Below are 6091 nucleotides of genomic sequence, written 5' to 3' on the forward strand. Positions count from 1 at the left end.
CACAGCCAAACCCTGCCCTGGAGTGGCTCTGCAGAGGCAACAGGGCGCCTGAGAGCCCTCTCACCTGTGGGGAGGACACAGATCCCCTTCTGCTGTGCCACTCCCTCAGAGATGTCCCCAGTGCTGGGAGCATGGGGCTCCTGTGGCACATCCAGGACATCGTCGTAGCCATCCGGGGTTCCTTGCTCGGGCCGGGCAGGGGGATCTGGCAAAATCAGAGGGGCCCATGGCAGTGACCAGTGTCCCTGGCAGGGATCTGGCTGGGCCATCCCCGCCAGCCTTTCCACTGGGCACCTGCTGGAGGCCCTGTGGTCCCACAGGGAAAGGCGTTGTCTCGCTGCAGACTAAAAAGAGGGGGGGATTTGTCCCCTCAGCCCCCCAGCCCGGGTGCGTCCCCTCTCCCCAGCTCTCCCTGCTGGGTTCCTGCCCTGTGGCCCTACCTGGGGCTGCCTCGGTGTCACTTCCCTCCACGCTGTCCCCGGTGTAATACGGCAGCTTGTTCTCCCATCCCTCCAACAGGGAACCTGCAGGGAACAAACGGGACTAGGGGGTGGCCACAAGCGGCACCGCAGGTGACAGAACCTCACACCACAGAGCGGGGCTGCGGTGGCACCCAGGGGCACCCACAGCCCATGGCCAGGAGCCACAGCAGGGCCACCAGGACCTGGAGTTGCCGTGGGGCTGTCAGGCAGAGCCTTCACTCCGAGCACACCTGGGGCACAAGGGCGGCACCCACCTTGGGGAGTGGGCACCTCCTGGTACTCTGGCATGGCTTTGTAATCCAGCTCCTCATAGACAGCATTGGAGATGGCATCTGCAGCTCTGCCAAGGCCTGGAACCAGATGCAGCACTTACCTGGGCCCCTGGGCCCCATGGGTGGAACCGGGATCAGCCCTGGTCACCTTCAGAGCTGTTCCACAGGACAGGAGCACCTGGACCCCAGACCGGATCTGTCCCCATTCCCCACACACCGAGACCCACCTCGGCGCCAGGCACGTGCACGGCACAGCAGCAGGGCCAGGGCACCCAGGGACAGGCACAGCAGCGTCCCCAGCACCACGCACAGCACAGTGGGCACAGGCACAGTCCCCATGGCCACTGCTGAGGGTGTTCCCCTGGGGACACCTGTGGGGACACAGGCGGGCAGCGAGGGGAGGGGGATCCCAGCCAGCCTGCGGTGGGGGATGCAGGCACGGGCAGAGCTACCTGTGCTTCTTGCAGCCTCTGGATATGGGGTAGTGTGTTCCTCAGAGGTGCCATCACTGTCCTCTGCACACTCCACTTGGGCATAGCCTCCGGTGCCACAGCTCTGCAGGTGCCAGGGGGCCGAGGGGCACCCCCAGAGCGAGCGGGCCCCGTCCTCACAGCCCACCCAGGCCAGCCACGCAAGGGACGGCTGCTGGGTGGGGACAGCCGAGAGCCAGCCCCGGTGCCCACAGCCCAGCTGGCGGCAGACGGCGGCGGCGGTGCCGGTGCCGGTGCCGTCGGCGCAGACGCGGCCCCAGGTGCCGTTGTAGGACACCTCCAGGTAGCCCCGGCAGCGCCCAGGGCCTCCTGCCAGCCGCACGGAGAGCTGCTCTGCAAGGGGTGCAGGGGGGTCACGGCACGGCCAGGAACCCCCCGGGGCCTCTGCCGGGCCCTGACCTTGGGGTGCCCGGCACCGACCTGAGCAGACGGCCCCTGCCCCGCCACCAGGCCCGCACTCGCGCCGTTCCGTGCGCCCGCATTCCCAGAGAGACTCCTCGGAGCCGGAGCAGTCGGGCACGTACGGCCACAGCGGCCCCGTGCCGGCACCGAAGCGCGCCCGGCTCGGGGCCTCCAGCGCCGTGCCACAGCCCAGCTCCCGGCACACAACGGCGGCGTCCTGCAGCTCCCAGCCTTCCTGGCACACGGAGCTCCAGCTGCCCCCGGAATAGACCTCCACGCGCCCGGCACAGCGCCCAGAGCTCCCCACCAGCCTCACCTGCCGGCTGCCTGTGGGCATGGAAGGAGTGGGCTGGGGGGGCTGACTGGGGCACCCGCACCTCTGGCCCTTCTCGGGACACCCACCTGAGCAGGTGATGTAGTTCCCATGAGGGATGTCAGCTGGTGCAGTTGTCATCCACTGTCCTATTATTTCATCATATATGTAGAACTCGGGTAACTGTCTAGAACTCTTGTCCAACATGGTGGTCATCCTTTTGATGGCCTTGATCACCTTTAGTATGATGGACTTCTGTGTGTCGCTGAGGTTGTTCAGGTAGATCTCACCAGGGACAGCATCAGTCCTGTCCAGTCCTCCACAGCCCAGCTCCCAGCACACATTGGTCAAATTCTGCATGAGTGAAATCTCTCCTGGCACACGGTGCCAGGTCCCGTTGCCTATGTCCAACTCCAGCCACCCATTGCACCGAGTCTCACCCTCCACCAGCCGAAGGAACTCAACTCTGCCTGTGAAATGGACGGACTGAGCCTTTCATGCCAATAGAAGCTGGTATCTCCTGATTCCAGTTCTTGGCAGGGTCCCAAAAGCCCGTAAGGCTCCCCGCAGAGCCGCCTTGCACACCTGAGCACTTGACGGCGGCGGCGTTTCCGGGCACACAGGGCGGCTTCCCCAGCACGGCCACGGGGCACTCGCCCGGGTGCCGCTCGCTCCCGCGGCAGCCGAAGGCGTCCGGCCGCAGCGGCCCCTCCCCGCTGCCGAAGGAGCCTCCCGGGGGCACGCTGGAGGCGCGGCCGCAGCCCAGGTGCCGGCACAGGACGTGCGCATCGGCCAGGTCCCACTCGCTGGCGCACACGGATCCCCACGTGCCCCTCACGGCCACCTCCACTCGCCCGGAGCATCCCGAGCTGCTGTTCCCCAGCCGGAAGCCCGAGTAGGCTGCGGCACGAACAGCGGTCAGGGGGGCGATGCCGCACGGACCCCAACAGCTCCCGCTGTCCCCAGCACTTACCGGAGCAGATGACGCTGGCGGGGCCGGCGCAGCCCTGCCTGTGGGGCGGACGCCGGGCACACGCACTGAGCACGGACTCGGTGCCATTGCACTGGAAGCCACCGTCCCAGAATGATCCAGATCCTCGCCCAAATCGAGCGCTGCCAGGGATGGCGAGTGCCTCACCACAGCCCACCTCCCTGCACACCACCTGGGCTGCCTTCATGTCCACCTGATCCTCACAGACACCGACCCAGGCCCGGCCCCGACGCACCTCCAGTTGCCCGGCACAGTCTCCATCACCTCCGACTAGCTGGGAGAATCCTGCAGGACCAGTGTCAAGGGATGCGCAGGCATTGCCCCATGCCCCCATAAGCCCAGCTCCTACCTTGGCAGACAACGGCAGTGTCCCAATAATGGTCACTGCTGTTATAGGGTCCCCAGCCACGGATCTCGCAGTCCCAGAGCGTGGCCTCGAACCCACTGCAGTTCACCAGGACTAGACTGACCAGCCCATCTTCTACACCAAAGTGGTCGAGGGCAAAGTAGGCTTTGGAAGCTGAGCCACAGCCCAGCTGCTGGCAAACCACCTCGGCGTCCTCCATGTCCCAGACGTTGTCTCCCACCGAGCCCCACTCTCCCTGCAGCTTCACCTCCACCCTCCCGGCACAGGGACTGCTGCCGCCCGCCAGCCTCAGCTCCACGGCATCTGCACAGGGGCAGCGGCACGGCTCAGACCTGCCCACGATGCTCCAGCACAACGTGGCTGTCCCAGCACGGCCAGCGTGTCCCCTCACCTGTGCAGGTCACCCCCACATCCCGCTCGTGGCCGCAGAGGTGCCGTCCCCATCCAAAGTGCGGACATTCCTCCAGCGCGTCCTCGGTTCCCAGGCAGAAGAAGGGCTGCAGCCAGATCCGCCCGCTGCCCTGCCCGAACGGGGCGTACGGGGATGCCCTGGCCACCCGGCCACAGCCCAGCTGCCGGCACACCACCGCGGCCCAGCGAGCTTCCCAGTCGTAGTCGAAGACGCAGACGGAGCCCCACTCCCCGCCGTGCTTCACCTCCACGCGCCCGGCACAGCGCCCGCCGCCGCCCACCAGGCGCAGCTGCCCGGAGCCTGCGGCACGGAGGCTGCTGAGCCGGGCCCGCCACCGCCGCGGGCCCCGCTCCCGCCCGCCCGCCACTCACCCGCACACAGCCGCACGCACACCAGCAGCCCCAGCGCCGCCACCGGCCCCATGGCCACCGGCCCCACGGACACCGGCCCCACGGACACCGGCCCCACGGACACCGGCCCCACGGACACCGGCCCCGAGCCGGCGCAGCCGGGGCGGCTCTCGCAGGCCTGCGCCCGAGTCAATGCAGGCAGCAGCACCGGGGCAGCCTTTATCAGGCGCCTCATCTCCCGGCTGCGGGGCCGGTGCCTCCAATAACCTGCTCCGTGCCCAAATATGAGCCTCGCCTGCGCTTCTGGCGTCACACACTTCGCCACAGTGGGCTGCCCCCCGGATGTCCCCGGGGGGAGACAGCCCCCCCAAACTGCACCTGCCCTGCGGGGGCCCTTCCTCCTCCATCCCCCGTGCCTCCAACGCTGCTGCCGGAGCCCGACAAGAGCCATCCCGGTGGCGATGACAGGCTTCAGCCCACATCCTACCAAGACCTTCCACGGGACCACATCTAGCCCGGGCACCTGCCAAGCTCAAAGGCCCCACGCTCGGGGCGCTCCCCTCGCGGCTGCTCGCAGCCCCCGCGGGGGGTGGCAGCAGCCCCCGGCTCCGCGCGGCGCTGCCAGGTGCCAGCTCCCCGGTCCCTCGCGGCGGCGCTGGCACATGGCGCTGCTGCCGCGGCCGCGGCCCCGCGCTCGCCTCGCCGCCAGGGCAGGAAGGAGGCGGTCACCCCCCGCCGGCTCCCGGCGGCGCCGGCGACCGCACGCGCCTCCCGACACCTGCGCTGCCGCCGATAACGCCGCCGCTCCGCCGCCCCTGCCCCGCCGCTCCGGGCCCCTGCGGCTCGGCAGCCGCGCTCGGCGGCAAACTGCCCGCTCTCACCCTGCACCGCGCTCCCTGACACCACTGGCCCCACGCACCGATCCACTTGCGCCGCTGACACCGACGCCCCTTCCAGCTGCGGCTCCTCTCACTCACGCTGGCCCCGGAGCTTCCCGGAACACCGGCTCCGACTTCCACACCTCACGTTCCCTCACCCCTTTCAGCCCACCTTTCCCATGGTACATTGTCTCCCTCCGTAAATCCACGGGCTGCAACCGCAGGAATACAGAAACGACCACGACTGCTTCCTCCCACGACTGTCCCAGGAAACGTAAAAGAGGTTTGAGACCCTCACATTGCAAGCAGAAAAAAATCCACACGAAAGTCTCTCTTCCTCCGGATCCCCGTATCCCGCTGTCACTCTCAGGGGGTCCCTCACCCGGCCGGGATCCCGCTTTCCCCGGCCCTTCCTTACGCGAACGATCGGCACTTCCCGGTCTCTCGTGCCGGGCTCCCCCGCGGAGCAAACGCCGCAGCGGGAACCGCAGCTGCTCCCCACCCAGCGGCACCGCAGCAATTCCCCACGGGCAGAACGTCCCGGTCCCTCGCTGCGCGGCGGCGGCGGGAGCCGCCCTGCCCCGTCCCCCCGCGCTGCCGGGCACCGCGGCCCCGGGCAGTGTCCGGGGCTGCTCCGCTCACACACGCCCGCACCGCGCGGAGCCCACACCGGGCCGGGCCGGTGCGGGCCACAACAGGAGGGCAGCGGCGGCGGGCGCGGCTGCTGCCCCGGCCACGCGGGACAGGAGCTCTGCGACCCCACGGATACCTCCGCGGGCCCGCGGTGGGCTCTGAGATTCTCTCCCGAGGGCTCTGGTCGGGCTGCGCTCTTGCCGCCTCAGCAGCCCCTGCTGCTGCGAGCCCCTCAGCCGCTGCTCCGCCCTTCCCACCTGGAGCAGCCGAGCGAGCCGAGGCCAAAGCCCTCCTTCCCTGTTTCCCTCGCTCCCGCAGGCCGGGCAGCTGCCGGCTGTCGGCCGCCTCCCGCCCGGCCCCGGCTGCGCGGCTGCTGCAGGGGCCCCGTCTCACCTGCCCGGGCCCGAGTGACAACGAGCTGGGAGCCCACGGCGTCCTGCAGCTCTGCCAGCAGCTCCGGCATCCCGCCTGCCCGCTGCGGAGCCGGGGCCGAGTGAGGG

Source organism: Lonchura striata, chromosome 6, assembly GCF_046129695.1.
Source record: "Lonchura striata isolate bLonStr1 chromosome 6, bLonStr1.mat, whole genome shotgun sequence".
Lineage (NCBI taxonomy): Eukaryota > Metazoa > Chordata > Aves > Passeriformes > Estrildidae > Lonchura > Lonchura striata.